The sequence below is a fragment of the Pseudorca crassidens genome, chromosome 20, assembly GCF_039906515.1.
Source record: "Pseudorca crassidens isolate mPseCra1 chromosome 20, mPseCra1.hap1, whole genome shotgun sequence".
Classification (NCBI taxonomy): Eukaryota; Metazoa; Chordata; class Mammalia; order Artiodactyla; family Delphinidae; genus Pseudorca; species Pseudorca crassidens.
Window position 1 is genome coordinate 47,341,225 of NC_090315.1, and position 17,037 is coordinate 47,358,261.

Here is a 17,037-nt window from a genome sequence, read left to right on the forward strand (position 1 = left end):
GGAATCAGACTCCCTGACTTCAGACTATACTACAAAGCTAGTCATTAAAACAGTATGGTGCTGGCACAATAACAGAAATATAGATCAATGGAAAGGGATAGAAAGCCCAGAAATAAAACCACACACCTATGGTCAATTAACATACAACAAAGGAGGCAAGAATATACAATGGAGAAGAGACAGTCTCTTCAGTAAGTGGTGCTGGGAAAACTGGACAGCTACATGTAAATGAATGAAATTAGAACATTCTCTAACCATACACAAAAATAAATTCAAAATGGATTAAATACCTAAATGTAAGACTGGATACTATAAAATTCTTAGAGGAAAACATAGGCAAAACACTCTTTGATATAAATCAGAGCAATATCATTCTGGATTCACCTACTACGGTAATGAAAATAAAAACAAAAATAAACAAATGGTATCTAATTACACTTAAAAGCTTCTGCAAAGCAAAGCATACCATAAAGAAAATGGAAAGACAACCCACAGAATGGGAGAAAAATATTTGCAAATGAAGTGACCGACAAGGGATTAATCTCCAAAATATACAAACAGCTCCTGCAGCTCTATTTCAAAAAAACCCCAAAGGACCCAATCAAAAAATGGGCAGAAGATCTAAATAGACATCTCCTCAAAGAAGACATACAGATGCCCAAGAGACTCATGAAAAGATACTCAACATCACTAATTATTAGAGAAGTGCAAATCAAAACTACAATGAGGTATCACCTCACATTGGTCAGAATGGCCATCATCAAGAAGTCTACAAAAACTAAAGGCTGGAGAGGGTGTGGAGAAAAGGGAACCCTCCTACACTGTTGGTGGGAATGTAAATTGGTACAGCCACTATACAGAACAGTATGGAGGTTCCTTAAGAACCTAAAAACAGAGCTACCACATGACCCAGCAAACCCACTCCTGGGCATATATCTGGAAAAAAACATGACTCGAAAGCATACATGCACCCCAAAGTTCATTGCAGTGCTGCTTACAGTAGACAAGACATGAAAGCAACCTAAATGTCCATGTACAGAGGAATGGATAAAGAAGATGTGGTAAATGTGTACAAGGGAATATTACTCAGCCTTAAAAAAAGACTGAAATAATGACATTTGCAGCAACAGGGATGGACTAGAGATTATCATACTAAGTGAAGAAAGTCAGACAGAGAAAGACAAATATCATATGATATCACTCATATGTGGAATCTTAAAAAATGATACAAATGAATTTATTTACAGAACAGAAACAGACTCAGAAACTTCAAAAAGAAACTTATGGTTATCAAAGGGAAAAGGTGGGGGTGGGGAGGGATAAATTAGGAGTTTGGGATTAACATATACACACGACTATATATAAAACAGATAATCAACAAGGACCTACTGTATAACACAGGGAACTGTACTCAATACTCTGTAATGGCCTATATGGGAAAAGAATCTTAAAAACAGTATATATATATATATATATATATATATGTATGTGTAACTGATTCATTTTGCTGTACACCTAAACTAATACTACACTGTAAATCAACTATACTCGAATAAAAATGTTTAAAAAAGACACCAAAATTTTAAAAAAGCATCTATTTTATAACACTTAATAAGCATATGTAGTCATCCTGAAAAAGAGATTTCTTTATTTATTATTCTGAAAAACTCCTTGCCAATGGGTGATAACATCTTGGGGCTACCTGATTTATGCTGTGACCATTAGAATATTGCCTTGCTAATGGAATTCTGATCTGTATTTATTTAGGTTGTTATTTACTCAGATATCAATTCCAATACTCTCCTCAGATGTTACTCTTGCTTATGCTCTTTGTACTATGGCTGCTGGTGGGGGGACAAGCATGTATTTGCAAATAAGGCTTGCAGCACTGAGATGTAGATGTGACAGAGGCAGAAGTCAGTTTTGAAAAGCAATCAAGGAAGCTTTTATTTTAATATAAATTTAAATAAGAACATATTAGAAAGAAGCAATTTGTAAATTTAATTTGGGAGAGAAGGGAGAAGATTAAAAAGAGTTAGGGAAGCTGCTCTGAGGCTTAGTATAAGTTATATATCTAAGCAAGGGTCACCTACATGGGACATGAAGTAGATCAGCAGTTATCAATGGAAAGACTAGTAAAATAGCTCAGTACAATTTGCTGAAGATCAATATACTTGTCTGCAGTGTTCTAAGGCTTAATCATTTTTATTACTACTTCTACTTTGTCAACAGCAGTTAAGTACCAACTTGACACACAATGAGTTCTGTCTACCTGATGTCATTTTACTAGAAGTACGAAGAACGGACTATTTTATTCTTTCTCTGTGGCATGCAGTATATGTAGTCATAATCTTCAAAATCACTATGTCATAAATTCATATCTACTTTGTTATTCATTTTCACCCTTAGGTCTTTTTGACCGTTTGACGACTTTCAGATTTCGCTCCCTTTGAATAGCTATTTTTATTGTTTTTCTCCTAAAGCACTTGTAGTTTGTATTCTGAAGAGACAGAATCTCATTTTGTTGTTTTCACTCCATATTTCTAAGCTCTCTGGGTACCTTTATATTGCTTTGCTGTCCTTACTGTTGTTTGCATCACCTCCCAATTTAATATCATCTGTGGATTCCATTAACATTCATTTTACTCCCTATTCTACATCATTAATGCAGCAGCTATATAAGATAGGACAAAACACTGATCTCTGCAGCACCTAGACGTATTCCCCAACTTGATACATTTTCCATTTATGGTTTGTCAATATTTTTTATGGTTCTCCAGCTAGTTTTGAATACATGTGACTCTGCTTATATCCAGGACCATCTGAGTTAATTGTGCATAGATGTCACGAGATACTGCATCATAGGCTCACGAAATTTCATAAATACTATATCTACCATATTTTTTCATTTACTAATATTATATATAGAAAACTCACATTCTCAGAGTACTAGCTCAATGTTTATATTCTAGTAATCTCTACATATTTATTTCTCTTTTAATATTTGCACCATTACTTTCATGTAATGACTACAAATGACACAATGATTTTTAATTTTTTAACGCTCTTTAACTTTTAATTTTGGAATAATTTTAGACTTACAAAAAAGTTACAAAGACAGCAGAGTGAGCTCCCTTATACGATCTAGGACACCACATTGCAATTAGTGGTCATGTCTCCTTAGTCTCAATGATCTGTGACAATTTCTCAGTCTTTCCTTGTTTTTCATTACCTTGACATTTCTGAAGAGTGCTGGTCAGTTATTTTATAGAATGCCCCTCATTTTCGGTTTGTCTAATGTTGTCTCACAATAAGACTGGGGTTACAACTTTTTGGGTAGACTACCACAGAGGCTAAATACTCTTTACATTTCATCATACTGGGGGTATATGGCATTAATATGACTTATCACCACTGGTGATGTTAACTTTGATCACTTGTTTAAGATGGCGTCTGCCAGCTTCCTCCAGAGTAAGTTAGAAATTTTCCCTATCCACACTCTGTCCCATGCATTCTCTGTGAGGGTTATTATAATACACCCAAACGAATAAAAGTTCTTGGGGGGAAAATTTACTTTTTCATGCATAAAACATGGATATACATATAACACATAAACAGATATAAAGTATATTTGTGGTATTAAAAATTTCATCAGGAGTGTGGGGGAGGGTGTTAAGCAAAAATGTCTAAAAAGGCTCATGTGTGTGTCTGTGTGTGTGTTTGATGGGGGCGGGGTGATAAAAAAGAAGAAGAAAAAAAAGGACTAACAGATTCTTCTCTATTCACTGGAATCAAGTTACTAAGCCCAGCCTACATCCAAGCAGAGGGAAATTAAGTTCTACCTCCTAGAGAAGGGAGTATCTACATATGCTATTTGGAATTTTTCTCTAAAAATATTCTTTTTTTAAAAGTCAATTTTGGTCAATTTTCCGTCAATAGTTTGGGTCTGTGTATTAATTTGGGTCTCCCAAAAAGTAGATGCAAAGATGGTATTAAACATGCAAGAGACTTACCTTTGAAAGACAACAAAGTGGGAGCAAGGGAAGGCAAGAGAGCCTTAGGATACGTGTGATGGAAAAATGGAAGGATGGAAGACTGGGTAGGAAGAATCGCAGACTGCAACACAGTTCTAAGAAGGTTTTGGCCCAGTCAATTGGGAGTCCTTTGCAAAAATATTCCATTAAAGGAGTCCTGTATCTCATAGAAAAGAACCTGGATTACAACCTCCACCATATGGACTCATGGCTTGGAAGGATCACTTAGGAATCATGGCCTTGGCATGAACTTGGGAATGGGTTCTAAAAGACAGCAGTACCTGCAGCCATCAATCAATTATGTTCCCTACAGCAGGAGGTCGAAGTAGTACATCTTCATGGCCACTGCAGTCAATATTTTACACAGTCTTATTAAAACACCAGAAATTATTTTTGAAATAATATTACCTAATTCTTTCCCCATTCTAGCAGATATCTTTTTACTTCTCTAAATATAGCTGCATATAATACAATAACCAACAATTTCTTAGAAACCACACTTTTGTTTTTCCATTTAAAAATACTGCTTTAATGATTTCTGGCACTTATAAGTAGTTAAGTATCTTAAACTAGATAACTCTCCTGACAATGACAATTATAAATTCTGACTAAAAGTAAACAACTATTTGAAGGCACTGTGGAGCAATCAATAGCAGGTAGAAACTGAAGGGGATATGACCCTTGAAAGAAAGGAAGCTAATAAAACAATATCTACATTTTTCTGATTTTTCTGGTAAGATTATTTCCTTCTCTGCATGGTACATGTGGAATAGAGCTTAATCAGAAAGCAGCAGTTTTGGGGGCTGAGGAATCAGAAGTTAGAGTTTGAGGCTGCTGGAGCACCTGGAAGTTGAAAGAGGAAGTCTCCAAAAAAGGGAAGCCACCGGGGATTGAGTGAGGGGGAAGGGTAGCTCCAAAATCTGTATAATACCTCTCCTCAAATGCTTGGCTGACTCCTGAACTGTGCATGTACAAAGTGATAGCCAAGAAACCTAGAAGAAAGCAACAGCTAAAAGACTAAAATAACTAAGCAGAAATTTCAGCAGTTTGCAAGTGATGATGAGTCAGAGTTTGGAAAGTGAATCCCTAAAGGTAGAGGGTCTTGGTAAACACCTCAGACTTTCTAGAAACCCCAGAAGGGGCAGAGCTTAAAAGTAAGGTCCATGCCTAAGGCTAGGAGAAAAACTGAAATAGATAAATTTGAACCAAGTCTAAAACCAAGCATCAATAAATTCTACCAGTAATTTAACCACCTCCTAAACAATATTCAAAACACTCTTCAGAGGAAGGTAACATAATCAAGTTGTTAAACATATTATCCACAATGGTAACATACTATCAAAAAAATCACAAGCTAAGAGAGAACTTGGGAAAATACAACCCATAGTCAAAAGAAAAAAGTCAACAGAAATGGACTCAATATCACAGATATTGGGATTAACAGACAAATATTTTAACGTAGTTATGATATATGTTAAAGAATGTACTGGAAAAACAGGACATAATAAGTAAAAGCATAAAGAATTCCAGTAGATATAGGAAAACCAAAAATAAAAATCAAATGGAAATACTAGAACTGAAAAATATCTGAAATGATTAAAGAAAATCACTGAGGGCTTCCCTGGTGGCGCAGTGGTTGAGAGTCCGCCTGCCAATGCAGGGGACACGGGTTCGTGCCCCGGTCCAGGAAGATCCCACATGCCGCGGAGCGGCTGGGCCCGTGAGCCATGGCCGCTGAGCCTGCGTGTCCGGAGCCTGTGCTCCGCAACGGGAGAGGCCACAACAGTGAGAGGCCCGCGTACCACAAAACAAAAAAAAAACAAAAAAACAACAACAACAACAAAAAGAAAATCACTGAATGGAATGGCAGAATGGATGTAGAAGAAAGGCTCAATGACCTTGAAGGTAACTCAATAGAAATAATCTAAACTGAAGCACAGAGAGAAAAAAAGTATGAAAAAAATAGCAGATCATCAATAATGTGTGTGTTCAAAATTAAACAATCTAGCACGCTTATAATTGGAGTCCCAGAGGGAAAGGAGAAACAGAAAAGTGCAGAAAAAATATCTGATAAAATATTGGACAAACTTTCCAAAATTGATTAAAACATAAGCCTATAGATCCAAGATGCACAGCAAACCCCAGGCAGAATACATAAACATAAAACCACAACTAGGCATATCACAGTCAAACTGCTTAAAACCAAAGATAAAGAAAAAAAAATTTTTAGTAGCCAGAGGGGGGTGGGATGGGGGAGTCTATCCAGGGTAACAACGATAAAAATGGTGATTGACTTCTCATTACAGATTACACAAGACAATAGAACCACATCTTTAAAATGATGAAGAAAAAAAATATCAGCCTAAAATTCTATTGTCAGTGAAAATATCCTTCAAAAATGAAGGTGAAATAGATATTTGCTGATAAATGAATAATGAGATAATACATTGTCAACAGACCTGCTGTACAAAAAATACTACAGGGAATACTATATTAAAATTCAGTCCTACAGGAAGAATAAAAAGTAGTAGAATAGTAAATATATGGTAAATATAAAATGCTCTTTCTTACTTTTCTTAAATTCTCTAAAAGTCAATTGACCTTTTAACAAATGGTGCTGGGAAAAAATGTATATTCACAAGCAAAAGACTGAAGTTGGACACTTACCTTACACTACATATAAAAATTAGCTCAAAATGGCTCAAAGACTTAAACATAAGGCTAAAACTATAACTCTTTTAGAAGAAAACACAGTGGAAACCTTCATGATATTGTATTTGACAACAATTTCTTTGGTATGATACAAAAGTACAGGTAACAAAAGTAAAAACAGATAAATTGGATTATATCAAAATTTAAAACATATGCACATGAAAGGCCACTATCAAGTGACTGAAAAGGCAATATATATGGAATCCAAGAAAATATTTGCAAATCATATATCTAATAAAGAGTTAATATTCAGAATATACAAAGAACTTCGACAACTTAACAACAACAAAAATCAAACATCCTGAATAAAAATGGGCAAAGTACTTGAATATACATTTTTTCAAAGAAGATATACAAATGGCCGATAAGCACATGAAAAGAGGCTCAACATCACTTATCATTAGGGACATACAAATCAAAACCACAATGAGATACCACATCATATCCACTAGGATAACTACTATGACAACAACAAACAAACAGAAACAGCAGTCCTAGAACGGAAATCCTCACACACACTACAACATGGATTAACCTTGAGAACGTTATACTAAATGATATAAGCCAGTCACAAAATGACAAATACCATTATGATTCCACTTATATGAGGTGTTTAAAGCAATCAAATTCATAGAGACAGAAAGCAGAATGGTGGTGGCCAGGGACTTGAGGGAAAGGGATGGGAAAGTTGTTATTTAATAGGCATAGAGTTGCATTATTGCAAGATGAAAAGAGCTCTAGAGAATATCTGTACAACAATGCAAATGTACTTAACACTGATCTGTACATTTAAAAATGGTGAAGATAAATTTTCTGTTATTGTACCAAAATCTTTTAAAGTCGATCAACTGCTTAAAGCAAAAATAATAATATATTGTGGAGTTTATAATGTATGATTTAAAATACAAGAGAAAATAGTACAAAGGATGGGAGGGAAGTAAATAGTATTACACCACTGTAAGGTTTTTACCTTGTGAGTGAAGTAGTATATTAATTTGAGGTAGGCTGTTACAACTTAAGTACAGGCATATTTTGGAGATATTACAGGTTCAGTTCCAGACCACCAGAAATAAGGAGACTATGGCAATAAAGCAAGTCACATGATTTTTTTTGTTTCCCAGGGCATACAAAATTTAGGTTTACAATAAGTCCCCTACACACGAACAAGTTCCATTCTGAGAGTGCATTCGTAAGTCCTATTTGTTTGTAAGTCCAATAAAGTTAGCTGACTAACACAATCGACTCTATGGTACTCTACTGTAATAGGTTTATAATACTTTTCACAAAAATAATACATAAAAAATAAACACAAAAAATAAAGAAAATATTTATAATTTTACAGTACAGTACCTTGAAAAGTACAGTACAGTAGTACAGTACAATAGCTAGCATACAAGGGCTGGCATCGAGTGAACAGGCAACAAGTTACTGACTGGAGGAGGGAGAGTAGGTGGGAGATGGTAGAGCTGAAAAATCATCAGCAACGGAGATGGAGGGCAAGCTGCAATTTCACTCACGCCTGACAACAACAGAACGCACACTCACATCTTTGAAAGTTTGCAACTTGAAGGTTTGTATGTAGGGGACTTACTGTACACTATAGTGTAGTCTATCAAGCGTGCAAGAGCACTGTGTATAAAAAAATGTACATACATACCTTAATTTAAAAATACTTTATTGCTAAAAAATGCTAACCATCATCTGACAATGCAGGGTTGCCAAAAAACTTCAATTTGTAAAAAACACAGTATTTGTAAAGTACAATAAAACTAAGTGTGATAAAACGAGGTATGCCTGTACATGTTGATATACTGTAATCTCTAAAGCAGCCAATAAAATAACAACACAAGAAAGTATGACTGAGGATCGAGACAGGATGGTGGAGTAGGACATGAGCTTACCTCTTCTGATGGAAATACTAGGGTCACAACTAAATGCTGAACAACCACCGATGAAGAAATGCTGGAACCTACCAAAAAAGATACAATATATTCAGGGTCAGAGAGGAGGCCACAGCAAGATGGTAGGAGGGGCATAATCGCGATAGAAACAAATCCCAAGCATGCTGGGTGGGCAACCCACAAACTGGAAAATTATACCACAGAAGTTCTCCCAAAGGAGTGAAAGTTCTGAGCCCAACATAAGGCTTGGCAGCCTGAGGGTCTGGCAACTGGAGGAGGAGCCCCCAGAGAATCTGACTTGGAAGGCCAGTGGGGTTTAATCGTAGGAATTTCACAGGACTAAGGGAAACAGCAACTCAATGGTTGCAGGGCACACAAAGTGTCTCAAGTGCACCAGGACCCTGGAAAAAAAGTAGTGACATCATAAGATACTGGGCCGGAAAAAACTGCTAGTAATGGAGGTCTCCTGCAGAGGCGGGGGGTGGGGGACAGCTGGGGCTCACTGCATAGACAAGGACATGGGCGGTGGCAGTTCTGGGGAGTACCCACTGGCATGAGCCCTCTTGGAGGCCACAATTTTCTCACCAAGACCTGGCCCCATCCAACAGCCCGTAGGTGCCAGTGCTAAGATGCTTCAAGGCAAACAATCAACAGGGCAGGAGCACAGCACCAACCATTAGCAGAAAAGCTGTGTAAAGTCTTCCTGAGTAAACAGCTGCCAGACAAATACACCCCCTGACACAGCCCTGTCCACCAGAGGACAAGTCCCAGCTCCACCCACCAGTGGGTAGGTAACAGTCCCTCCCACCAGAAAACCTGCACAAGTCTCTTAGACAATGTCATCCACCAGGGAGCCGACAGCAAAAGCAAGAGGAACTACGACCCTGCAGCCTAAGGAACAGAAACCGCAATCACACAACGTTAGACAAAATGAGATGGCAGAGGAATATACCCAAGATGAAGGAACAAGATAAAACCACAGAAGAACAACTAAGTGAAGTTGAAATAGGCAATCTACCTGAAAAAGAATACAGAGTAATGATAGTAAAGGTGATCCAAGATCTTGGAAAAACAATGGAGGCACAGATTGAGAAGATACAAGAAATGATTATCAAAGACATAAAAGAACTAAAGAACAAACAAACAGAGATGAACAATAGAAAAACTGAAATAAATAATACACTAGAAGGAATCAATAGCAGAGTAACTGAGGCAAAAGAATGAATAAGTGAGCTAGAAGATACAGTGGTGGAAATCACTGCCACAGAACAGAATAAAGAAAAAAGAATGAAAAGAAATGAGGTCAGCCTAAGAGACTTCTGGGACAATATTAAACACATCAATATTTGCATTATTGGTCCCAGAAGGAGAAAAGACAGAGAAAGGGACTGAGAATATATTTGAAGAAACAATAGCTGGCAACTTCCCTAACATGGGAAGAAAACATTCCCCAAAGTCCAGGAAGTGCAGAGAGTCCCAGGCAGGATAAACCTAAGAAAAAGCAAGCAAAGACACATAGAAATCAAATGACAAAAATTAGACAAAGAAATAATATTAAAAGCAGCAAGGGAAAAACAAGAAAACTCCTGTAAGGGTCTCAGCTGACTTTTCAGCAAAAAGTCTGCAAGCCAGCAGGGAGTGGAATGATATATTTAAAGTGATCAAAAGGGAAGAACCTACAACCAAGAATACTCTACACAGCGAGACTCTCATTCAGATTCGATGGAGAAATCAAAAGCTTTACAGACAAGCACAAGCTAAAAGAATTTAGCACCACCAGACCAGCTTTACAACAAATGCTAAAGGAACTTCTCTAGATGGGAAACACAAGAAAAGAGAACAAAAGAGAAAGGGAGAAAGAAGACCTATAAAAACGAACCCAGGGCTTCCCTGGTGGCGCAGTGGTTGGGAGTCCGCCTGCCGATGCAGGGCACATGGGTTTGTGCCCCGATCCGGGAGGATCCCGCGTGCCGCGGAGCGGCTGGGCCCGTGAGCCATGGCCGCTGAGCCTGCGCTCCGCAACGGGAGAGGCCACAGCACTGAGAGGACCGCGTACCGCAAAAAAAAAAAAAAAAAAAAAAAAAACGAACCCAAAACATTAAGAAAATGGCAATAGGAACATACATATTGATAATTACCTTAAATGTAAATGGATTAAATGCTCCAACCAAGAGACAGACCAGCTGAATGGATACAAAAACAAGACCCAGGGGCTTCCCTGGTGGCGCAGTGGTTGAGAGTCTGCCTGCCGATGCAGGGGACACGGGTTTGTGCCCCGGTCCGGGAAGATCCCACATGCCGCAGAGCGGCTGGGCCCGTGAGCCATGGCCGCTGAGCCTGTGCGTCCGGAGCCTGTGCTCCGCAATGGGAGAGGCCACAGCAGTGAGAGGCCCGCATACAGGAAAAAAAAAAAAAAAAACAAGACCCATATATATGCTATCTATTAGAGACCCACATCAGACCTAGTGACCCACAGAGACTGAAAGTGAGGGGATGGAAAAAGATATTCCATGCAAATGGAAATCAAAAGAAGGCTGGAGCAGCAATATTCATATCAGACAAAAGAGACTTTAAAATAAAGACTGTTACAAGAGACAAGGAAGGACACTACATAATGATCAAGGGATCAATCCAAGAAGAAGATATAACAATTGTAAATATATATGAACCCAACATAAGAACAACTCAATACATAAGGCAAATGCTAACAGCCGTTAAAGGGGAAATCGACAGTAACACAATAATAGTGGGGGACTTTAACACCCCATTTACACCAAAGGACAGATCATTCAGACAGAAAATTAATGAGGAAACACAAGCCTTAAATGACAAATCAGACCAGACAGACTTCATTGATATTTAGTGGACATTCCATCCAAAAGCAGCAAAACACACTTTCCTCTCAAGTGCACATAGAACATTCTACAGGATAGATGACATCTTGAGTCAAAAATCAGTCCTTGGTAAATTTAAGTAAATTGAAATCATATCAAGCATCTTTTCTGACCACAACGCTATGAGATTAGAAATCAACTACAGGCAAAAAACTGTTAAAAACACAAACACATGGAGGCTAAACAATGTGTTACTAAATAATCAATGATCACTGACAAAATCAAAGAGGATATCAAAAAGCACCTAGAGATAAAGGACAAGGAAAACACGATGATCCAAAACCTACGGGACGTAGCAAAAGCAGTTCTAAGAGGGAAGTTCATAGCAATACAACCTTACCTCAAGAAACAAGAAAAATTGGAAATAAACAACTTATCCTCCTTACACCTAAAGCAACTAGAGAAAGAAGAACAAACAAAACCCAAAATTAGTAGAAAGAAAGAAATCATAAAGATCAGAGCACAAATAAATGAAATAGAGATGAAGAAAACAATAGGAAAGATCAATGGAACCAAAAGCTGGTTCTTTGAAAAGATAAACAAAATTCATAAACCTTTAGCCAGACTCATCAAGAAAAAAAAAAGGAGAGGACTCTGGGGCCTTCCCTGGTGGCGCAGTGGTTGAGAGTCCGCCTGCCGATGCAGAGGACGCGGGTTCGTGCCCTGGTCCAGGAAGATCCCACATGCCGCGGAGTGGCTGGGCCCGTGAGCCATGGCCAATGAGCCTGCGCATCCGGAGCCTGTGCTCCGCAAAGGGAAAAGCCACAGCAGTGAGAGGCCCGTGTACAGGAAAAAAAAAAAAAAAAAAGGAGAGGACTCAAATACTAGCAATCCCACTCCTGGGCATATATTGGAGAAAACCATAATTCGAAAAGACATGCACCCCAATATTCACTGCAGCACTATTTACAATAGCCAGAACATGGAAGCCACCTATACATCCATCAACAGAGGAATGGATAAAGAAGATGTGGTATGTATACACAATGGAATATTATTACTCAGCCATAAAAAAGAACAAAATAATGCCATTGCAGCAACATGGACTGACCTAGACATTGCCATACTGAGTGAAGTAAGCCAAAGACAAATATCATAGGATATGGCTTATATGTGGAATTTTAAAAAAGGGTACAAGTGAACTTATCTACAAAACAGAAATACTTACAGATGTAGAAAACAAACTTATGGTTACCAGGTAGAAAGGGTGGGAGAGGGATAAACTGGAAGATTGGGAATGATATATACACACTACTATATATAAAACAGATAACTGATAAGGACCTACTATATAGCACAGGGAACTCTACTCAATACTCTGTAATGGCCTATATGGGAAAAGAATCTTAATAACAGTAGATATATGTATAACAGATTGACTTTGCTGTACACCTGAAGCTAATATAACATTGTAAATCAACCATACTCCAATAAAAAAATTTTTTTAAATTGCCGCCTTTAGAAAATATATTGACAAATATTAACAGTCCCACTGGAGAACTTTCTAGATATAAGGTTTTAATATGAAAATTTTCATTATAGATATGATGCCTCATTCTTCAGATAGTTCTAATTTTACCATATGTCATGGTTATGTACAACAGAAATCCATACTAATATCTGTTCTATTAGTTATCTATATTACAGATGTTTTAAAAATGCTTCCAATGAGACCAACTATCAGTAGCACTTCTCCATGAAAAAAGGAAGATGATGGTACAAAACCAAGAAAATTTCTTATAATTGATTTGTTTTGTAGGGGGATTTTTCTTAATGAATTTTTACCCTCGTCTTCTAAATCAGGTCTCATTCTTTTCTCCAGTTGTTTCCAAGGGCTATATTTTTTCAATTTATAGACTTTACGGAAATAGAGGGTAAAAAGACAGATTATGTAAATTTCTTGTTTCTTTTGAAAATTATTTATATATCAAGCCAAGTCCATAGTAGCAAACAGATTTTTAAATGGAGTTATAGAGGAATAAAATGGAAAGTAAAGCATTTCCAGTATATACTTCTATGTAATTATACCCCTTCCCTTTTATAAACACTTGGTATAATGAAAAATGCTTGTGGACCATTTCTTGTTTTCCTTCACAAACATGTTATAATTTCTTATTTGGTTCTCATCTTGGTGCTAATAAAATAGATTACCTAATCTAAATGGGAAGTAAATTCTTTTTAACGTTTTTTTTTTTTTAGCTTGGAAAGCAAGATTTTGTATTTATAAGTCACGTATAGTAATGCCATAAATTTGCTTCTGTCCTAAGATGAAATTCACCCTAAGAAAGTAGCTATAGTTAGCATGTCATTTATATTTATGATCTATTTCAGGTAAACCTGATATTCCTAGGCATTTGACATTTTTAGCTGTGACACTTCAGTAACCTTCTGTAGCAGCAACATAACAATGAAAAGATTAAAAAAGAATGAAATTGGCATTAGTTTGTCTAATATGCTGATGAGAGTGATGTAATTGATGGATGATGAGGGCAAGTAACTGAGCAGTGATTCAGATACCCGAATCTCCTTCATGTGAGGATAAAAAAAAGAATGGCAAATATTCTATTATGCAGACTAATAGCTATAGTATACAGCCATCTCCCCCTAGTTAACAGGTTTTGTTTAGGCATCCACCCTTTAAAAAAGTGACAGAATCAAAAACTTGGGGATAAATCTTGATTTGTCTAAGCCTGTTCCTAGGTAATTCATAATTCCTTTTTCCTTGCCAGTGATCACATAGGAGGTGAGGATATAGCCCAGCCAATGAGTCATGAAGGCAAGTGTGCTGGAAAGTTTTGGAGAAAGATTTTGTTGTTTTTAAAAAGAAACACAGATGAAGAGATGGTGTTTTTTCTTTCGTCGAATGCTGTTTTGACTTGATTAGAATGAAACTGCAGTGGTCATCTTCTGACCATGAGGAAACCTGGTCTGAAGACAAGGGCTAACACTTTGAGGATACCAGAATGAAACAATGGAGAAGATGTGGATCCTGATGATGCCACTGAGGAGCTGAAATAACCAACCTCGGAGCTATCTTATCTTGAAACTTCTTACTTGAGAATACATTTTAGAAAATTTTGAGGTTTAAAATTTTTTTTATTGCAGTTGAAATTACTCTGAAATGTACACTTACTAGGTATCTAGTATTTTGCTAAGTGCTATACCTGGATTATCTCATTTAATACAATAAACCTATGAGCTAGCTATTGTAATGCCCATTTAACAGGAGATTTTGTCTCATATACTTAAATCACATTACCCACAGTCACATAGCTAATAAATGGCATAGTTGAGAATTCAAAACATTTTTACTTCAAAGTTAGACTCTTAGATACAGTATCTCTTGAGCTACTGACCCAATGTTTTTTATCAATATAATTCCACAAAAAATTATTGACAACATATTTTGGGGTATGTACTGTGCTAATCTCCTGAAATTTGTATTCAGATAAAAAGTTTTTTTGAGGAAGTATTATCTAAGATTGTACACGAGAACAAATATTAAGCCAACTCTACCAACAAGCCTGGTAATAGTGTTTTCTATTTGGTAAGTAACAGCCTCACTAAATAAGTAATATGCTTTATTTATTTCTGTAGCTTTAGTTTTAGAGTGGCTTGGAAAGCAGGGCAGACTGCAAAGATCTGTGTTGTGGTTTGGAGAGGTATGAATCACTTCTGTCAGGTCTGCATCTGTTGGGATATATAGGAAGGTCACCTTTGACCAATGGGAATTCTCAAGAGTGTAGCAGCAATCACGTGTTCCAAGTGACTTAATTCTAATTGCAATCATGATATCCTTAAGGGCCTACTCAGAAATCATCAATTACTAAAAGTAAACAAATGTTTACTGAGTATTTTACTAAAGAACACAGAACTGTGCTAGATGTAGAAGACACAAGAGAAACATGAGTTATGAAATACTAGCTCTCTTCAAGCAGTATACACATTCTTGTTTGGGAGATGAGATTAACCCCCACAAAATAGAGAAAGATGCAAGGAAGTATCTATCATCAAACTTTTATTTATATGATAGTGAAAATAAGTTCAGAAAAGAGAAGGGATCTATAATCACTTGCCAAATGTATATCTATATACCACCTTGCAAATTTCAAAAAGACTTCATGTTTCCTCATGTGATATTCACAAAATTGTATAAAGGTAGAAAAGTCAAATAATATTTAATTAATAATGACAACTACCATTAATGCTAATCTCCAATGGATCAGACATTGTGTAAGGCACTTTTCACTCGCTTTTTCTCATTTTATCCTCATAAGAATCTCATTTGATAGGGACTACTGCCCCCATCTCCAGATGCTGAAACTGAATTAAATGAACTGACTTAAAATATGCAACTAATAATTCACGTAGTTTGTACTTAACACTAACAATGCAAATTGATGAGTTCTACTACTGAATTTTGCCAACACTGTGAAATCATGAATCTCCAAAACCTATACATATCTTGTCTATAAAGAAAAATTTTCCTTATTTTGTCTGAAATAGCCTGAAACAAAACTTCAGTAAGTCTAACCTTACTTTAAACATCACTTAGATCACTGTGAAGAAATTTTTAAAATGTAGGTCAGTCTGGAAGAGCCAGTGCTATATCCTCATCACACCAAATCTACAACAGCCTCCAAGGCAGTTAGGTTGGGACTAAATACATGGGGATTTTTCCAGCCTTTCTTACAGTTAGTTGTTGATGAGAAGGTGATGCCAGACAAATATAGGGGTTCGTTACTGTAGCACAGCCTATCCTATCCTATTAAAGAGGCAATATTAATTATGTTTTTAGAGTTATTATTTCAATAGATAATGTTAAATAGGTCATTTGAATCACGCTGTTTGTATAACAAAAGTCAGGTACTCTGTTCTTACTGGGCTTCCAGATTTACTATTACTTAGATACTCTATATTCTGGACTCTTAGCCTCACAACCCCAGCTCAGTTAAGCCTAATCGACCCATAATAACTAGGCCAGTGTATCAAATTCTTCTGGGAATGATTTGTATTTGAAAAGTATCTCATTAATTCATAAAATGAATACCAGAATAGTACTGATGCATGTTCACTATGTTTTATCCTCAAAAAAAAATCTATTTAGAAAACCTAAATAAGATTAAAATAGGAACAAAGACTCAGAACAAAGAAAACTAAAGGCTTTTCTCATTAACTTCTAAGTTAGAGCAGTGATTCTCAAAAACAATACTTACATTGAATCCTTATATATATTATACATAAATTTTAATTGTGTTAAAATACATATAAACATAAATTTTACCACTATAACCATTTTTAAGTGTATGATTCAGTGGCATTAAGTACATTTACAATGTTGTGTGATCATCACCACTATTTCCAGAATGTTTTAATCATCACTCCAAACAGAAATTTTGTGTCCATTAAGCACTAACTTCTCATTTGCTCCCTCTACTCCACCTCTGGTAACCTCTAACCTACTTCCTGTCTTTGTGAATCATACAACTTTTGGAA

At 36.6% G+C, this 17,037-nt stretch overlaps 1 long non-coding RNA gene across 1 annotated transcript in view; it reads right to left on the bottom strand.

Moving 5' to 3' along the window:
- The window catches only part of LOC137214651 (uncharacterized), a 192,717-nt gene that overhangs the window by 160,683 nt on the left and 14,997 nt on the right, over window positions 1–17,037 (bottom strand). Inside the window, exon 2 of the long non-coding RNA XR_010938974.1 lies at window positions 8,648–8,715. This is a non-coding gene — a long non-coding RNA (uncharacterized lncRNA). The remainder of the gene's footprint in view (window positions 1–8,647; window positions 8,716–17,037) is intronic.